The following is a 20,500-nucleotide window of genomic DNA, read 5'->3' on the forward strand; positions in this document are numbered from 1 at the left end:
AAACCATAACATGCACCTGTCTTTTAAGAGAGTGACTGTTTAGAGGGGCAGACAGGTAGTCACAGAACTAATGGTGGTTATGTGGTAATTTCTGTTACCAAAGCAAAAAAGACATGATGACAACCATAGCATATAAAGGAAGGAGTTGTCTGGTCACTAAGTGTATCGGGGGAAATAACTACATTTATGTTATATCCTAATCACCAATGTACTGACACATATCACAAACACCCCTGAAAAAAAAATTCAATTATATATATATATATATTCAAGACTCATAGAAGTAGTCTTACTGCCCAGGCCCAGTACTCTCACCTCATCTCTCCCAGCAGGAAGCCATCAGGAAGTCAGATACCACACTCAGCCAGCAGAACTTCCGCCCTTCAACCCCAATATCGAGCAGACGCACCCTAAGGACACTTCCTGGATACCAGTGACGTCAGAAAGGCTCTTGTCAAAGCATCCCTGAGCCTGGTTGGCATCTTATCCTCCCTGACTCAGTGCGTTCATTGGGAGCCATATTGTGATTGGTAAAAAAAAAAAATATTGAATAGCTTTATTTGCGACTTATAGTTGTGACAAACGAACACCGCACAGCCAGTGTTCCAATTTAAAACCGTGGACACTATAGCACCTTTATAAATAGAATACTTGTGACACAGGATTTTCCATTACGTTCTTCAAATGACGGGCAGATAGATAAAATAACCACGGAGATTTGGCTTCGAATGTTTATTGATCAATGTAATGTTTGTTCATAGTACTCACATTCAGAGACAACCTTACATCATCTGTGCTTATAGTGAATGTAATGAACGGCTTCATCAAACATGAATGTTTGTGGCTGCGTTATTAGCATATTTACTCCCGTGAGCCTCAGCGGCAACATAAAATGATGCAGTATCTCTCCATGAGCTCAATCAGTACAGCTAGGAGTCTGGTCCTCCCTGAATTCATGCTATGTTAGCTTTGCGCAGTGGCAGTATCATAGCCAATGAGGTTTATCCGAGGCGTGATTATTGCTTATTGAAAACTTTTCCCAATACCCCGCCATGATGACTTGAAATATAGTCAGCATTGGCAATTTTTGACAGTCTCCCAGGAGACTGAATAAGACGTTGAATAATAGATGTGATTGGTTTTAATTTCAATATCCTGAGAAGTAGAGTTTGTATTAAAAATAAATGCGGTAAACATATGTATAACAATGATTTACTATCGAATACATGGTTGTCTATCACAGGTGTGTTCAATGAAATTTGGTTACCAAGCCGTCTCAATTGAAGACATGACATACAAACTATACATCAATTTTTCAGCTTCCAGCGCAGAAAACCATAATGATTGCAAGAATATTGATAATATAAACCTCTTCTCCTTCTGTACATTTTCTTCAGTAGATGTTATTACTATCTCCTCTCCACACTCACATGTTACATACCAGCTGCTGCTGCTGGCAGAAGTGGTTCCACAGACCACAGGTGCATCACACAGGCTCTTCAAAATATTTAATCTCACCCAGTCGCATGCATGCAGATGTACAATTACAGGTCCTCAGGATCTGCTCTGCCATGCAGTCTTCAACCTCCATACCAGCCGCACTCCTAATTAGCCGTGAAGCACCGTGCAGCGAATCCCCCCTCAAGGTATGGGGGTATTTCTAAGGGGGTCAGTCTGTGGGGTCTCAGACTCTTACTGTCTCTTTCCCTTGTAGTGCCATCCTGTGTCTGCTGTGGTGGTATTTCTGGGTTACCCTTGAAGGTGAGGATCCCCCTGCTTTATTAAACTGTTTGGCATCTTAGATTAGAGGAGAAGAGAACCCCAGTAATTATGTCTGGATCGTGGCAGCCCTTTTCCATGTATTGGGGTCATCCCAGGCTTTGGGGAACACCGCTCTGGTGCCTCCTGTTAGTTGGGGTCTGAAGACACCCCCTAATGGGGTCAAACACATGGTAGGTGTGACATCTTCCATGCATCCCCCTTTTACTATAGTAGTCTTGTACTCCTGGAGGCTTTGACTTTCTAGTGGAGTCTCCAATACATGGCCCCGTGGAACCCGACGCACATACACCCCTCTGTCGGGGACCCAGTACCAAACACATACGTCCCCAGGTCCTGGCTTAACAATGGCTATTCTCTACTAAGTTGTGTGAGAAGCAGAGTTTTTATAGACTGAGGCCCCCTATGTGAGCTAGCTAAAGCCAGCACTGGTGCTTTTGCGCTGCTGAACTTTGCCCAGTGGCGGTGATGGAGTTGCCCATATCACTGGCTCCTTGCTGTAATGTGGCCCTAGCCTCATTACACTAAGACATTCCCCCTGGGGGCCTCGCTCACTTGCCTAACACTATGCATTACACTGCTCCAATGATCGGTGGATATATCCACTGGTCAAAGCTGTTCCTTATCTGTACATCAAGACCCTCAAATCGGGACAGCTGGGACGTATGTGTTGAACATGAATGCATTTGACACATGGCGTTTAACAAGTGCTTGTACTTGTGGTCAGGAACACAAAAAAAATCAATTAGGCAGTGGTTCCTGACAGCACAGGGAGTCTCAATGTCAGCTTGTAAAACCATGTAGTGCGATACCAGTGGGTACACTTTTGGGGCTTGCAAGGACTCATCTGCTGTATGTGTCTGTCTTTAAGTTTTTGGACCTATATGTGATTTTTGCCCCCATTATATACTCTGTTTTCCTTCTCAGCAGGGGCGCACGCAGGGGGGGTTTCTGGGTCTCCAGAAACCCCTCCCCTCAAGACGTGCCCCTACATAGCGGCGCTGTACTATACAGCAGCCATGACGCTGTCAAAGAAGCGTCCGCGGTGGACGCTTCTTTGACAGCGCCGCGGCTGCTGTATAGTACAGTGCTGCCTAAACGGAGCTTCTGCACAGCAGCTCTCTGTTTTTTTTCTTTGTTGTTTTTTTTTTAATCCTCCCTGCAACCCTGCTCAGTAAGGTTTGAATAGCACAATGTATGATGAATATATTATATATCGTACTAAATGTCATGTATAGTGTTAGAATGTACACATAATTTATATGTATTTCAGCTGCTCTGTGACACAGTGTATGTTTGACCGTCTGTTGACATTAATCAGTGTGTATATATATATATATATATATATTATGTAAATAAAGTGTATTTTTACTAAAAATTCTATGTTTATCAGATTAATATCTGAAACTGTGTGGAGTTTGTATGTTCTCCCTGTGTTTGCGTGGGTTTCCTCCGGGTGCTCCCGTTTCCTCCCACACTCACAAAACATACTGGTAGGTTCATTGGCTGCCATCAAAATTGACCCTAGTCTCTCCCTCTCTGTCTGTCTGTGTCTGTGTGTGAGTGTGTCTATATTATGGAATTTAGACTGTAAGCCCTAATGGGGCAGGGACTGATGTGTAGTAACATGATAACATAACTTATTCAGTATCAACTTCATTTTACACTTTGGTTATAAAATGTAGGAAATTCTTGCCTAAGGGGGTCTGAAGACTTTTGCTCCTTTAGGAACCTTCTGGTCTTGGGGATCGAGGACAGAGAAGCCCTTCCTCTTTTGAGGAGAGCCTGAAGGTACTGCACCCTTTTGCACTTTGTTTTTTGCACTTGAAACAGGAAAGCACCAATCCCAGGCTTTCAATAAAAATTGAAAAAAAAAAACAAACAACAGGATCCAATAAGAGTATTAAAACCTGACATTTCAAAGCAGAGCCTGTCAGTTAACAGCACTCTTCAAGCCCTTGTATAAATCCAGACAGTCAATTCCTGCAGATCAAGTCAGCAACAATGTTGCTGACTGAAAGTGATGCAAGACAAAGAAGCACCTTTCTCTTAACACAGCAACCTACTGCAAAGGTGGTGGACATATGTCAGTATATGCTCCAAACTGTACTTGTCTGGTTTCAATTTATGTGTTTACAGCTACTGTTTAAAGGCTTTGGATTAATATTAAGTGCCATAGATTTTTCTCATGTATGCTTTCTACATGGAGATTATATATATATATATATATATATATATATATATATATATATATATATATATATATACATACACACACACACATATATACACACGCACACATATTTACACTTAATATTATTATATTTAACCTTGTGTTTGGGTGCTGGTCTAGTCTGGGTTGCAGGGGCGGGCTGGCCCGGTACAGTTTTGGGCCAGGCTGCCTATGTCTGGGTAGTTCAGGCTGGAGCCAATGGCCTTGAGGCAGGCACAGGATGCAACTCGGCTCTTCAGATTGTGTATGTCACATATGTAGTTGTTCTGGAGAATCCTCTACCTGCCTCACTGCTGTCTATTGTGACCATAACCTGTGCAGCCAAACAGTTACTGGATATACTGTCATACCCAGTAGACAGCTGCTAGCAATCCGGTTGGTGGATGGAGCTGGCAATTCACCAGAATGTTTGAAGTTCCCCACACAATGATTGGTGGATGGATTTAACCATCCACCAATCAGAGTGCAGGAAGCTGGCTACAGTGTATGACAGCATCCAATCAGAGCCATAATTGTTCTGATGTGCGCAGGGACACAGTGTTGGACCATGGGAGGTGGATTTTATCCATTTGGTTCACCACCAAAGATCTGGGGATTGATTTTGTCTCCAACAGAGATTGAGGGGAGGTGTCTTCATTATAAATCAATCAGTCTGAGGTCTGAAGAGTAAAGACACCGTGGGCATGGGATCTGTGTACACCCGAGATATGGGGAGCCTGCATTGAAAAGCCAACAATGATTTAGGGACCCTACTTTGTAAAACCAGAGGTTTGAGGGTTTGTATTTTATAGTTGCCATCAGAATAGGGCTGTCATTAAACAGTAGCCACAAATATGCATTGTGTTTTTACAAGTGGTCATGAGAATGCTCTCTGTATTGTGTCAAGTGCACTAGAATGCTCAGTATTTTAATAGCGATAACTAGAATGTTGTCTGTATTGTATACTGTTTATTTAGATGCTCTCTGTATTGTGTACCTGTCATTATGATGTATATCATGTATTGTATATGTCACTAGAAGCTCAATACACAGCTCTCTGCATTGTATATATTGAACACTAGAAAGCACACTGCAATATATACTAGTCAACAGAAAGCTCATTACATTCTATATCGATCACTAGGATGCTCTCTACATCAGTCAGTTGGATGTTGTCTGTATGCACCAATCAGCCCCAACATTAAAACCACTGAGAAGTGAAGTGAATAACATAATGTATCTTGTTATAATGGGGTGGGATATATTAGGCAACAATAGTCAGATCTTGAGGTTGATGTGTTGGAAGCAGGTAAAATGGGCAAGCGTAAGGATCTGAGCAAGATTGACAAGGGCCAAATTGTAGTGGGTGGGCGACTGGGACAGACCATCTCCAAAACTTGTGGGGTGTTCCCAGTATGCAGTGGTTAGTAGCTACCAAAAGTAGGCCAATAAAGAAAAACCTGTGAAACGGAGACTGGGTCATGGGCACCCAAGGTTCACCCTAGCCTCATTGAAGCACGTGGGGAGTAAACGCTAGCCCATCTGGTCCAATCCCACAGAGGAGCTACTGTAGCACAAATTGCTGAAAAATATTATGCTGGCGATGATAGAAAGGTGTCAGAACACACAGTGTATCACAGCTTGCAGCGTGTGGTGCTGCGTACCCGCAAACCAGTCAGAGTGTCCATGCTGATCCCTGTCCACTGCCAAAAGCACATACAATTAGCAAGTGAACTCCAGAACTAGACCATAGAGCAATGAAAGAAAGTGACCTGGTCTGATCAATGACATTTTCTATTACATAAAGTGGACAGCTGGGTGCGAGTGCATAGTTTACCTGGGGAAGAGATGGCACCTGGATGCACTTTGGAGGCAGTGTGATGCTCTAGGAAGTGTTCTGAAGGAAAACCTTGGGTTCTAGCATTCGTCTGGATGTGACTTTGACACGTACCACCTACCTAAACGTTGTTGCAGACCAAGTACATCCCTTCATGGCAATGGTATTCCCTGATGGCAAAAAAAGCGAGCCATGAAGGCCCCACCTCACAACTTACAGGACTTAATGGATCTGCTGCTAACGTCTTGGTCCCAGATACCACAGGACACCTTCAGAGGTCTTGTTGATTCCATTCCTCAACAGGTCAGAGCTGTATTGGCAGCAGGAGGGGGACATACACAATATTAGGCAGATGGTTTTAATGTTGACCCCGCACATCAGGGAGCCAGCTGGTATAAAGAACCAGGGGAGTGTATATGGAGAGTGCAGGGAATGTATGGAGTTTATGCTGAGCAGATGAATACCATTGTTTGTATTAATAAGGAGTGTACAGTGTAAAAAGCATTGTGCAAGGGTCATAAGTGCAAAGCTGAGTGAATGTATTAGATTACATTGATTTTAACAAAAAGTACATATAGGACAGACTTGATTACACACAAAATAAGAAAGGAACAATGTAATAAGAAATTAAAAAACCAATAAAATAAAAATAAAAAATGCCCCAATATAATAAGAAATAAAAAATTTAAATGAATAAAATAAAAATAAGAATCACGCTAATGTAGCACATTCCAGATACAAGTCATACCTGTCCGGCCTTAGTTGCTTCAGTCAGCTAGTCCAGCATTGATCACCCTGCCCACACCATCCATGCCTTCTTTTAAAGTCTGTGACTCCTCCCACGTCCCTTCTAGCTACTTCCTAGATCCAAGCCTTAATGATCACAGATTGTGTTCTGCTTCTCATAGACAGCCTGCTAATGACTGCTGATTGCAGCCTAACCCTCTCTCTCAGTGCCATGTGGTAAGCCTGTAAGCTGTATTACTATATCTATATCATGTATATACACAACATCCAGGGTACTCCAGCACAAAGGAGTAACTAATATTATTATTCTTGCATTTATTAAGTTCTTTTTTAAATTCTGCCTTATCTCCCTGCCTCCATATACCTACACAATAATATAGTACACCTTGTGCTAACGTCACACACAGTACCAGAGCCTGCTCAATGCACGGTCTGGCATCATGTCATAACATCTGTCCTCAGTGTAGGAGGCCATTTTCTTGTAGCACACCTGTTCCTGGTAAATACCTCAGTGTAAATAAAGCAATATTCTGTATACAGTATAGATCTAGAGCTGAAACTCACTCTAATATTCTCTGTGTAGAACAAAAGCCACTTATCTCCAGGAACCCCTTAAGAGAAGAATAAGTAATGACTTCCATCTGTGTGCTAGTGAATGGATAACATTTTCTTGTAGTGAAGATTTTGTTCCTGCAAGATAAATATGTCACTGAATCTCATTGTTAAATCCAAACCTCTCAACTATAACAATTTAGTCAGGACAGTTCGGATGTGAGGGCTTTTCCAAAAGATTGGAAAGTTGTTTGTCCCGCTCACCGCTGCTCTGCCTAGCGGTACAGTGGGGTAAACGGGTGCTGCACGCACCTGGCACTGGTGTGTGCAGTAACGGATGAGTGCTTTGATGGGGTAAGGTCGTGGGGTCTAGAGCTTCAGAAATGAAATTTGCCTTGGCCTTGTGGCTTTACTCACTCACTACTAATATATTTATTACACCAACCTGTTTTGTCACTGCACTTTTATTTTTGTGTTGTTTTCACTAGAATGGAAAGGGTGCAGTAGGTCCTTCTGGACTCTGCATTCCCCAATTTTTTGATTGAAAAAGTATCTTTATTTGAATAAAAGTAAAAAAAACACACGATTCATTACATTCAGCTGTACACTACACATCAAGTACTGCATTAACCGTACAAAACTTAAACAACATAACATTCAAACAAACAATGGATGGGACGGGAAGGTAGATGAGAGGGTAAGGGTGGGGCTCACAAGCCCGAAGCTTTATTGAGAGACAGACACAAATATAAGGAAGGGTGCATAAATTAAGGCATGAAATTTAGCATAACTTCAAACAGTGATGGGGGATGAGTTGGAGGAGGTAGAGGAGGAGGAGATACAATCCCAAAGCTTTATTGAATAAACAGACACATGGGGGGAGGAGAAGAGGGAGAAAACAATCAATCATCTTCCTCTTTCTCAGGACTGTCTATGGTGTTATAGTCTCTTAGTAGGCTGTGGATCAGCCTGCGACAGTCCTGGATGGTCATCTTCTCCCTTTTCAAAATGAGGAAATTCCTTGCAAGCCATATAGCGTCCTTAAAGCAGTTTATAAGGCTCCTGGATTGCCCCAATAGTGTGGGTCCCAGGAAATAATCTGTAAAATAACGAATGGTATGAAAGGCAAGTCCTGGGCACACTGTCCTTAAGTTCGTGTTCCAAGGCATCCAACAGTGCCTGTGCAGTGGGGCAGTCCCAAAAAACATGCTGTGCTGTTTCCCTTCTGATTACACAGAAGGGGCAGTGAACATATCTGCACAGGTTCCGGGAGTGCATGAATGTCCTGAGAGGCAGATAGCCATCCATGCAGGGTCTTTGGGCCTGAGTCATTAAGGGACGCATACTGCGCGCAGCGCACATACGTGCATTGATGCACGTATATCGTGGCTGCGAACGGCCAAAGTCATCAAGACGCGTATTGTCACATACACAGCTTAATGACTTGTGGTGTAAATGTTCCTATCGTTTAACTAAACAATTTTTGTGTAGAAACTAAAACAATCTGAAACATGGAACATTGCCAAAGTCAATAAAAAAAAATTAAGATTTCTTTAAGATATTTGTTGTTTTTTTTACTTTTTTTGGCTTTTGTTTATATTTTTTATATATTTTTTTCTTCTTTTTTAATTTCTCTCAGCAGCCTCTAGCTGTGTGGTTTGGCAGGACCCATCAACTCCTCATCAGCTGCAAAAAAACGAAAGACAACAATTTAGTTAATGCACTCTTAATACATTCATGTGGTAAAATGCTAGGTCTAGGTTCCTGTACATATGCATTTTTCAAGCTCGGTATAGTGCAGAAATGGATGTTACCCAAAAACTGGCCCCATTTCTTTAATTCTGATGAATGTAGGAGTAATTATTATTATTAAAATAAGGGTCCGCAGCGCCGTACATTACATATACAGAAAACAGAACCAAGACACAACATAATACACAAATATATACAAACACAAGTGACAGGGTAAAGCAAATCAGATTATATCTGACAGACAGTGAAAGGGATAGTAGAAATCAGCAAGAAGTAGGCCGAAGCTTAAGAAAACAGGGAAAACAGGGCTAGGGAAGCAGGCTAAGAGGTACAGAGGGTGATGGAATAGTAGAAGGAGCACACAAGGAAAGAAGGCCCTGCTCATGAGAGCTTACATCCTAAAGGGAAGGGGAGGACACAAGTAATACGAAGTATATAGTATAATTGTGTGTTGCTTTTTTTTATACATTTACTTCCTTGCAAATGTTGGCAAGCAGAGTCTCACCCTCTAGGGTGCATTTTTAAGCCAGCCAGCTGTGCACAAGACAAGAAGTTGGGAGGGAGGGGGGGGGGGGGACAGTTTCCCCATTGGGGGAACTTAGGATGGCCTGTACTGTGAATGGGCAGGGAAAACTGTTTCCCATGTCCTACGTCTATCTCGTAAAAAAAAATAAAAAAATTCCAAACTCAACTATATGAAAATGACCATGTACTTACTTTCTTCCACCAGCACCTGTGGCTGCTGAGAGGGGGGTTCAGGCTAGCTCTGGAAGAGTAGTGGTGAAGTGGTGGGGTCATCACCAACCGCCAACTCCTCCTCCACCAGCGACTCCTCCGCCACCGCTGACTCCTCCTGTGGCTCCTCTCTTTCACCTGCCACCTCCTGTGTGACCACCTCTTGATCATTGCGGCGGTGGTGTCGGGAGCTGCGTTGGCGTCCTGTTGGAGAGCATGATGTGTTATCTTACTTTTAATTTTTTATTTTCTTCAACATACACAAACCTGCAGCTAATGGTAGCTTTCAATGGTAAATGCCAGTCATGTCAAGTAAATGAAATGGGTAACGTTTGAAACAAAATGACCATAATAAGAAGTAGAAAGTAGAAGAATTATTCCTTCTCCTTCTATGCTATGTCAGGTTGCAGACCTAGGCCCATGTTACTTACCTCAAAATGGAGCAGGGTTATCCTGTGCTGATTTACACAAATGTCAATGGCAAACTAAAGAAAAGATAGAAAAAATTAAAAAACTAGTAAACAGCCCCAAACAAGGAAACTATTACATGAAACAAAGTATTACACCCAAAATAATACATAAGTTAGAGGGAAAGCCCCCCAAAAAATAATAAAATGATAAACAATAGGCTAGCAGTAAACAGACACTTTCAAAATAAATCAACCAAATAAACCCTAGTAATATCTTAAAATATATCATGCAAACATACCAGTAAATCAGTCAGCAGTGACCAGGGCACATGTTGTACTCAGAGCTTTATAGCAGTGTTTAATTTGCTTAGAGTATGCAGGCGAGAGTCAGCATACGTCATGATCACATGGCGATCCTGAGGCCAATTTCTGTGTGTTAGTGGTTCAGCAATGCTAGATAAACTAGACACCGAGCAGGTGCATAGAATACGCCACCAAACACGCGATTGCATGCGTTCGCACAAGTCTGCCTTTGACGTGGTTAGACGGGAACGCCCCCATTGTGAATTGACTACGGCACCACGCCCCAGTACCACCCTGTTCACGCCCAAAAGTCGTAGGTCGTCGCAAATGCCAATTGCGTTCGCACCCGTACACCTTTCACGTTCGGAAAAGTGTAAGCTCGGCTACTGAGCATGCGTACAACACTTTTGTGTAAGGTACGCGCTGAAAAGGGACATACGTCCCTTAATGACTCAGGCCCTTTGTGTCTATTAGTCGGCCTCTTAGAGGCCACATTCTCCCACGTGTTTAGCTGTATACTCCACTTTGCAGCGCTGCAAAGTGGGAGATATTTTATATGCTGGACAATTAGTTGAGAGGATTGTAAAATGTGCGACCTTTTATTTTCTGACGGGAGAAGTTGGCAGTTCCAGTTAGAGAAAATAAATAGAACAAAAGTGAGTGTTAACTTGGAGTGAGTGGAGGAATGAAGGGGCAATGTGGAGAAATGTTTGTGTTACAGTAATGTTGATTTCTCAGAATAACTTCTGTCCCCCTCCTGCCTATGACCTGTGTATGCTAATTGCTTGATCTGACTTCCAAGACAAGCATCAGGCAGCACTATACGCTCTCTCAGCTTCCTCCATACCTTGCCAGCGCTAGTAAGGCAGCTGATCTGTGAAGTATCCAGTAGGCCAGCCTGGGATTATAGAACAGTCTGAAGCTCAACTAAAGATTTTTTCAGTTTTAATGAAGCTCGAGGTGCGTGCTCCAATCACCCAGTGCCGTGCAAAAACAGTGCTGGGGGCTTGGGACTTTAGACCCTTCCCAAAAAGGAAAGGGCCCCGTTGCTTCCTATCCCCCAAAACCAAAAGGCCCCTTAGGAGAAGATTCTTCAGACACCTCTTCGCTGAAGCTAGGGAGTGCCCCTTTACATCCCTGACTCCCGGAGCCAAAAGGCCCCCCCCCCCCTTTACCCCAGGGTCAGCCAAAGCTTTCCCCGGTGGACTAGTTCTTCAACTCTCCCCATAAGGAGAGAGTCTCAGATGACTGAGGGAGAGGGGTTCCCGTTAGGGTCAAACCCAAACCCAAAAACGTGCAAACAAAAATCAAACCAACTGAAATCCGTGCATAAAAAAGTGCTAAATGTGCATATTCAATAAATTAAAAATAAAAAAGTGCCCACAAGGGTGTAAATTTTTTTCTGGCCCAGCCATAAGGCTGGGACCAAGAAAGTAAATAGTGGTGCAGGGTTCGCTCTCAGTGTATTGTGCTCTGTGCCTTACTCTCTACACGTGATTGTGGGGCCACCACCACCCGTGCATTTTCAGGTCACCTCCAGGCCCTGTCCCCCGGAGGCACAGACACCCCGAGCCGCCAAGTCACCACCTGCCTTCTGGCATCAGACCAAGGAGCCCCATCCCTTCCAGGGCGTTCGGTCACGGCTTCTAGGACAGGAACTACACTTGATCTTACCCAAAAGGCAGAGAAGCGACTCAAGTTTTTCCATTAGTTTACTTAATGCACTAAATAGCAGTTTCCTTAGCTGGTGACAGGTTCTCTTTAATTTTGAGGGGCTTGGTATTGACTTGAGAGTGGCTTAATATTTGGAGAGATATAAAAACATTTGGTGCAGGTTTAATATTAAATGTAAGTATTTATTATTCTAAAATTAAAAATGTAGCAAACAAAACTGTGGAGGAAAAATATTTTGTCCACAATGTCTTCTAAATATGCTGAAACCAAAATGTTGATCTAAATGAAAAGAAAAAGAAAAGATCTATAGAAATGCCACCTAGTGGCTGGACACACTCTTTACGTCAGACAGGCAATTTCAACACATTTACACTTTGAACCAAAACCAAAAAGTTAAATAATGAAACTGTATGTTAACAAATACGTAATGATTTAATGACTGAAGTGGTCAACTACCAACAGGTGATTTATACCTTGAGGTACATGCTCAGAGCCCGGATAGCTCAGTCGGTAGAGCATCAGACTTTTAATCTGAGGGTCCAGGGTTCAAGTCCCTGTTCGGGCGGATGTTTTTGTTCATAGAAAAAAAACACCTGTCTCTATTAAGTTAAATGAATGTTGGGTATTTTCTTTCATACATAGAATTTTTAGATGATTTTATTACAAGGATAATTTTCTAGAAGAACAATAGATCAGCTTCTGGGGATCACGGGGGAAGGGGACCTCCCGACAGCACCGATCCCAGGCATTCAATAAAAAAAAAGTTACTTGAAAAGTAAAAATAATATAACAACTTCCCGTGGGGGAGGGGTATCTGGAATGGCCGCTTTTTAGACCGCCTCCATGCAGCTACTTGTTATCTATTAACATTAGTGGACCGGCACACTAATAAAACAATATCTGACTCATCTCAAGCCGAGGAGTGTGAGGACATGCTTGAGGTCCATATAACATCACGGAGCTCATCTGTTTCATTTCCCCAAAGTCTGGCTCTGTGTGAGAGCCACGCCGGTTTTCCCGCCACTCGGCAAAGACAACTTCACAGGCTGAAGTGAAAGCCCTTGCCTATTCGAACATCATCTAAGTGGAGAAGAATACTATGACCACCTAAAGCAAATCGAGTCGGAGTGAAAGCCAAACTAATCCCTTTAATTTCTCCAGCAGAGAATAGCGCCGACCCGACAGAGAGTCGCCGCGAAGCTGAAAGTGCTGACACTTACCTGGTAACCTTATCGGAAGGTCCTGTCCCTGCGGAGGACTGCGGGAGGTGGGTGTGAGAGGAGCGCCCAACGAGACTCCTGGTGCTTGAAGAGAGCTGAAGCACGGAATCACCTTGAACGGCGGACTGTGGAGCGAAGAGCTGCTTCTTGCAGTGGGTGCAACAGATATTGCGGAGGCTTCGCTTGCTCTTAGCTGCACACCGGAATCGAGTAGAGGTGAGTGGAGAATAGAGCCCGAGTCGCGCCTGGATTGTGCCCGGTATCGTGGATGCAGGGAACTGCCGTTCACCGGTCGGCTACCTCTCTTTCTCATCCCTTCTTCCCTTCTCCCCCTTCCTCGACTCCGTCTCCGTTTCTCCCATCTCTCCGTCTCATCCATGTGTCTGTCTGTCTCCCCCCCCCTTTAGATTGTTCGCTCCTTTGAGCAGGGCTCTCCTACCTTCTGTTTCCATCACTTTTAACTGCGCTCTCCAGCTGCTCAGCTCACCTCCTCTCAGTCCCTCTGCCCTCTGTCTCCTCTCGCTTCTCTCCGCTCCCCTCAGTGACTCTCAACCTGTCATCCGTGCCCACCCTCTTGGGCCATAGTTACCTGCCTATACTCACTTTTCCCCTCCCTCCCTCTCTTTCATGCTGTGCCTGAGCCCCCAGAGTTATAGTGCTTACTGTTACTTGTACTGTGCTTTTTCACCTTGTACTGTGCCATTGTTTGTCCTTGTACGGCGCTACGGATACTTTGTGGCCCCCTATAAATAAAAATTAATAATAATAATAATAATAATACCCTGCTGCAGGAGGTCTTGGTATTTAATATCTTTCAGCGCATCGAGCTTCCAGGGAGGCAAATGCACAGAACAAGCTAGAAGCACTGGACACCTCTACATCTTCCTCTTACACCTCTGCTGGCAAACCTTCTACAATTGGCCTCATACGCCTTTCTACAAGATTCTCTTGAGACTCTCTATTCAGCCGTAATGAAGTAGGTTTATAATCGTAATAAGTTTTATTACGTTTTTTCCCTTTCTTTTTTTTTTATCTGATACACTGACAAATTTTGACTAGACTGCCCATTCTTGGCATTATTTAACATCGGGGGTAAAACGGTCTATGGCTCATTAGACAAGTATTTATCTATTTTCTCTGGGCAACGTTCTCAGCTGATAGTGATGCCATATATTGTTTGCCTTCAGGACTCTCAAGTTAACTAATTATTTCATACAGTTAACATAATTAATGACCAATACTGTTCATTTAAAATTGAGTAGCTGGCTCATAAGATTTAACATCTTGCATACCTGTCAAATTTTTTCTTAACTGTATTAATACTTGTATGCGATAGAACTTTGCTAAGTGGTTTTGAACAGGATGATACACAAACGTGCTGTGACTCTGCCGCCACTTAGTGGTGGGGGATGCTCAGTACGCCTGAACATCATAAGTTAAAATGTACCAAGATTACAGCGTTTGCAGACGATATTCTACTTCATATTTCAAACCCAGAGTCTTGCCTGAGCGCATTAATGGAGAAAATTGGGGAAATTCGATCAGTATCAGGATTTGAAGTGAACCTTGAAAAATCAATGGCTATTTTCCTAGGTAGAAGTCCAGTAGAACCTCCATGGGCCCAATCCCTTAGGTTACAAGGGGTTGCTAAGTCAATACCATATTTGGGGGTCCGGCTCTCGAAGAACATGGCCACTCTCTACAATCTTAATATTGGCAAAGCCATAACTGATATTTAAAAGGAACTGGATGGTTGGGAATGACTTAATCTTTCTTACTTGGGCTGGGCAAAACTCCTGAAGATGATATTGTTTTCTCGCCTATTGCACCCTTTGCAAACATTGATACTCCTTTTAACACAAAAACATACACAACAAATTAACTATCTGTTCCGCAAATTTATATGGAAAAAAAAGCACCCTTCGATCAGTCTTCTTAAACTCCAACAACCCAAAACAAATGGGGGTATAATGAAGAAGGCTGGAATGGGGATTTTTCAGTTGCTGGTGCTTACTCTAAGTGGAAAATCAGAGCCCGGATAGCTCAGTCGGTAGAGCATCAGACTTTTAATCTGAGGGTCCAGGGTTCAAGTCCCTGTTCGGGCGTAAGCTTTTAGTTCATATAATAAGGAAAAAAAAGCCCTCATCTGTATTAAATAAAAAAAATAAATCACAGATAATTTCAACAAATATTGCAGAGGGTTTGTAGGTTTGGTTTAGGGAGACATATAGTAATATCACCTAGTGGCAGGACACACTCTTTACACATATTTGCCTACTCTGTCGCAACTGCAAAGTTTGTCTGGCAGATACAGGCACTGTGCTTGGTGCCTTATCCATGAGGAAACATCCAAGCATCTCTTTTTGGGAGTGAGCATCAGCACAGGCATTGCTGAATGCCCTGGAACATGGACTCTGAGACAATGTGGCCAGAAACTGCCTATCGTACATACCCACATATGGGGGTCTGAGGGTCCAGGGTTCAAGTCCCTGTTCGGGTGTTTGCTTTTAGTTACTATAGGGAATAGAAAAGCTGTCATCTGTATTAAATTAAAAAAATCACAGATAAATCCAACAATTATTGTATAGGGCAGCGTTTCCCAAAGTGTGCGCTGTCACAGGGGTTCCGCAGCCAGGAAGAGAAAAAAAACTAAACAAAAAACTTAACAATTCAGCAGCGCCCAGGACCCAGCATCTTCCCTTCTCACTTATCACTGAATGTCGGGCGTGACGTCATCATGCCCGACATTCAGTGACAAGTGACTGGAGAGAGGAGGATGCTGGGTCCTGGGCGCCGCCGGATTGGCAAGTTTTTTTTTTCTCTTTCTGGCCCCCGGGATGCAGAGGGGGCAGAGTGAGTGGATGCAGGGGCACAGAGTATGTGGATATGAAGAAGGGCACAGAGGATGTGGATATGAAGGAGGGCACAGAGTGTGAGGAGATGAAGGAGGGCACAGAGTGTGAGGAGAGGAAGGAGGGCACATTGTGTGGAGATGAAGGAGGGCACAGAGTGTGTGGAGATGAAGGAGGGCACAGAGTGTGAGGAGAGGAAGGAGGGCACAGTGTGTGGAGATGAAGGAGGGCACAGAGTGTGAGGAGAGGAAGGAAAGCACAGAGTTTGTGGAGATGAAGGAGGGCGCAGAGTGTGTGGAGATGAAGGAGGGCGCAGAGTGTGTGGAGATGAAGGAGGGCACAGAGTGTGTGGAGATGAAGGCGGGCACAGAGTGTGTGGAGATGAAGGAGGGCACAGAGTGTGTGGAGATGAAGGAGGGCATAGTGTGTGGATGAAGGAGCACAGTGTGAGTTAGCTGTAAATAATTCTGACAGAAATATAATTGAAAAAAGCTATATAAAAATATTCTTTTCTCTTGGATTTATGTGTATCTTTGCATACAACTAAATAAGTATTTCTGTCCTGACCTAAATACTTATTACGTTTTTTTTGACCCAACTGCTTATAAAACAGGACTGCTCAGTAATTATTTTGGAGGGGTGCCTTGAAAAAAATTATGGAGACTCTAAGGGTGCCGCCAACTGCAAAAGTTTGGGAACCACTGGTGTAGGGTTTGTCGGTTCCAGTTATAGGTTGGGCTTAGGGAACCTGCGTGGCTCACTAACAGATGCAAAGACTTAGAATGGTTGTCTATACAGGGGCTCCCACTCCCCTAACCCATCTAAAGCCCAAGTTTCTTGTCCCCAGATGAAACTTCAGTGGATCCCAGGGGAAATAGCTTATATAAATATTGGGTATTTCCTTTCTTACATAGAATATTTATTATTGTAATTGAAATGTGAATAATGAAATGCAGTGGAAATGAAGAAGGCTGGAATGGGGATTTTTTAGTTGCTGGTGCTTACACTGAGTGGAAAATCAGAGCCCGGATAGCTCAGTCGGTAGAGCATCAGACTTTTAATCTGAGGGTCCAGGGTTCAAGTCCCTGTTCGGGCGTAAGCTTTTAGTTCATATTTATAGGGAATAAAAAGCCCTCATCCATATCAAATAAAAAAAAATCACAGATAATTCCAACAAATATTGAATAGGGTTTGTAGGTTTGGTTTAGGGAGACATATAGTAATATCACCTTGTGACAGGACACACTCTTTACACATATTTGTTTACTCTGCCGCAACTGCAAAGTTTGTCTGGCAGATACAGACACTGTGTTTGGTGCTTTATCCATGAGGACACATCCAAGCATCTCTTTTTGGGAGTGAGCATCAGCACAGGCATTGCTGAATGCCCTGGAACATGAACTCTGAGACAATGTGGTCAGGAACTGCCTGTCGTACGTACCCACATATGGAGCAATCCAGGAGGCCTGGCACCTTATGATCAGTGTTAAGGACACTATTTGGATGGCCAGGAATCTCATTTTCAATAGGGAGAAGGTGTCTATACAGAGGCTACTCTATCGTGAACAGTCCCGAGGAACAAGAAGTGGACTAAACACTTATCCTTCTCCCCTTGTTCCCTGTTTTTCGATAAAGACTTGGACCTGCGGTTCCCCCTCCATCCCATTCCCCCATCCCAGTGCTTGAACTTTGTTGATTGTCTTGCCTATTTATGCACTCTCACCTTATATGTTTCTGTCTACCAATAAAGCTTTGGGCCTTTGAACACCCTCCCTTACCCCCTTAACCTACATTCTCTTACATCCATTGTTTGTTAACATCGCTAAAACCGAACTCATTGTTTTCCCTCCATCTAAATCCTCATCCCATCTGGATCTCTCCATAACTGTTAATAACTCCACCATCTCCTCTGTTCCCCAACTCCGCTGCCTGGGCGTCACCCTCGACTCCTCGCTCTCTTTTGCCCCCCACATTCAATTCCTTGCCCAATCCTGTAATTTCCAACTTCGCAATATCGCCCGCATCCGGCTCTTACTTTCTCATGAAGCAACCAAAACCATTATCCATGCTCTTATCATCTCCAGGCTGGACTACTGCAACCTTCTCCTCACCGGCCTCCCCCGCTCTCGCCTCGCCCCCCTCCGTGCTATACTCAATGCAGCTGCGAGGCTCATCTTCCTTTCTCGCCGCTCCTCTTCTGCCTCACCTCTCTGCCTTGTCCTTCACTGGCTCCCTTTCCCCTACCGTATCCTTTTCAAACTTCTTACCCTCACCTACAAGGCCCTCTCCCACTCTACTGCCCCCTATATCTCCAACCTTCTCTCCATCCACACTCCCTCCCGGTCCCTGCATTCGGCCAATGACCGTCGCCTCTCGTCCACTCTGATCACCTCATCCCACTCTAGAATTCAAGACTTCTCCCGAGCTGCCCCCCTCCACTGGAATGACCTCCCATGCTCCATCCGTTTGTCCCCTAACTTGTGCTCCTTCAAACGGGCACTCAAAACCCATCTCTTCCTTAAAGCCTACCAGCCTTCCACCTAACCCTCTCTCCATGCTCGCTCCCATCCCCTTGCTCCTCCTCTGTTGGGGTGCACGCTTGCTCCCCACCTCTGACTCCCTTTGTTCCGGCTGTCTGTTTCCCCTCCCTTTAGGATGTAAGCTCTTTTGAGCAGGGCCCTTCTCCCTCCTGTCTCTCTACCTTCTCTTCTGCTCCTACTCCATTACATCTGCTTTGCCTGGAGCCTCTGAAGTTTTGGTCCTAGTTGTTTATTGTTCTGTACTGTTATTCCCTGTACTGTCCATTGTTTGTACTGTGTTCGGCACTACGGAAACCTTGTGGCGCCTTATAAATAAATAATAATAATAATAAACAGTTGTCTTGTTGAAGTGATGCATGAATAGTGCAGTATTTAATGGGAAGTGTTGGATGTCTTATAGTTTTTCATATGTCTTTTATTGTACTATAAAATATGTCTGATTTATGTTTCATGGTGTATGGTGCTTTCAGCTGCAATGCAGCACACTTGAATATAATGTATTATGTCTGGGTTCTTTTGTATATTTATGCATAATAACGTATACATTTTTCAATAAAAAAAACAGTGAAATTTGCTTCGACTTTATGGCTGGGCGGGAATGTTTTTTAAATATCTCCGCCATGAGGACGTGATCACTTAGCAATAATTTATTTATGAAGTTTGCTGCATCTTGGGGTACTTTTTTGGTGTTACACCTTGTCCTTCAGACTATTCTTCCACTTTTGGTCTTCCTGCACCATACAAATCAATAAGAATTACTGCCTTGATTTTCCTTGAAAAATATATACTTTATTATCCAATAACAAATATTACAGCCGTTACATACGTTTTATAATACTCATGATTGTAAGCTTAAATAATTGTAGTTTTGATATACCTAATTATTACGTACAATTCTGTAAATGTTTCAAAATCATTCTATATTCTACTTTGGTAAAACACAATTCTTTTCATATGTAATTCAATTGTTCTTTTTTCATTTTGTAAAACTGAACTTCTTCAATAAAAAAATATTAGGCAGGTAGTTTTAATGTTGTGACTGATCGGTGTATAGAGCGCTAGGAATGTGAACTTGCATTTGTAGTTTCCTATTGTACCAAAACAATAATATATATAGCAAAACCACATATTGGCTGGACACACTCTTCATCTCAGATAAACAACTACATGCTCTAAGTTATTACACAGAAAACAAACTCAAAAACTGAAATCACGGAAATGTGGATAATGAAAAGCAGTGAGTATCAGATTACTGAAATTGTCTTTCACCAGCTGCTGTTTACTTTAGACAGGTAAACCAGAGCCCGGATAGCTCAGTCGGTAGAGCATCAGACTTTTAATCTGAGGGTCCAGGGTTCAAGTCCCTGTTCGGGCGTTAACCTTTAGTTTATATTTATAGGAATGAGACAAACCTATATCTTAAAATTAAATCACAGATAAATCCAGAAATAGTACGAGGTATGTCTATTAAAGAATGATTAAATAACTCACCTTTATTTATTATTACAAATTTATTGTTTGTCCCCTACAATATATTCCCCATTTGCACTAATACATTACTGTAGTCTTGTTTTCCACTGGTCGAAGGCATGGAGCAAATCAATTTCTGTCACTTGTTTCAACATATCTGCTGTTTTTTGTTTTTTTTTAAATCCAGTACTTTTATTGAAATTTTTTAAGATATAAACATACTAAACAACAAAAAGAAAAGAAAAACAATCGCATACATATCGGAATTAAATGACGGAATTTACATGATTACATTAAAGCATAATAATAATAAATGTGCTATATTCATTCATATATATATATTCATTCATTCTGTTTTCTTCTTTACAGCATCAACTGACTCAAAATGTGTCCCTTTAAGCACCGATTTAACTTTTG

At 42.8% G+C, this 20,500-nt stretch overlaps 1 protein-coding gene and 5 non-coding genes across 7 annotated transcripts in view; 5 read left to right on the forward strand and 1 right to left on the reverse strand.

The window, feature by feature from the left end:
- ATG4D (autophagy related 4D cysteine peptidase) overlaps positions 1-6,597 on the reverse strand; it is a 16,177-nt gene extending 9,580 nt beyond the window's left edge. The window contains exon 1 of one of the 2 annotated variants that reach the window (XM_075206820.1): positions 6,577-6,597. The gene's annotated coding sequence lies outside the window, so the exon portion shown is untranslated. Of the gene's footprint in view, positions 1-315; positions 521-6,576 lie in introns of those variants that run through there. The other variant, XM_075206819.1, reaches the window with a different exon arrangement.
- On the forward strand, positions 966-1,106 carry LOC142155857 (U4 spliceosomal RNA). The gene has a single exon (XR_012691943.1). It is a non-coding gene; the product is annotated as a U4 spliceosomal RNA (small nuclear RNA).
- A 5,896-nt stretch (positions 6,598-12,493) lies between the features above and the next one.
- Positions 12,494-12,566, forward strand: TRNAK-UUU (transfer RNA lysine (anticodon UUU)). Its single transcript has one exon. It is a non-coding gene; the product is annotated as a tRNA-Lys (tRNA).
- Positions 12,567-15,253: 2,687 nt separating this feature from the next.
- Positions 15,254-15,326, forward strand: TRNAK-UUU (transfer RNA lysine (anticodon UUU)). The gene has a single exon. It is a non-coding gene; the product is annotated as a tRNA-Lys (tRNA).
- A 1,770-nt stretch (positions 15,327-17,096) lies between these two features.
- Positions 17,097-17,169, forward strand: TRNAK-UUU (transfer RNA lysine (anticodon UUU)). Its single transcript has one exon. It is a non-coding gene; the product is annotated as a tRNA-Lys (tRNA).
- A 2,746-nt stretch (positions 17,170-19,915) lies between these two features.
- On the forward strand, positions 19,916-19,988 carry TRNAK-UUU (transfer RNA lysine (anticodon UUU)). The gene has a single exon. It is a non-coding gene; the product is annotated as a tRNA-Lys (tRNA).
- The last annotated feature ends 512 nt before the right edge of the window (positions 19,989-20,500 follow it).

Source organism: Mixophyes fleayi, chromosome 4, assembly GCF_038048845.1.
Source record: "Mixophyes fleayi isolate aMixFle1 chromosome 4, aMixFle1.hap1, whole genome shotgun sequence".
Classification (NCBI taxonomy): domain Eukaryota; kingdom Metazoa; phylum Chordata; class Amphibia; order Anura; family Limnodynastidae; genus Mixophyes; species Mixophyes fleayi.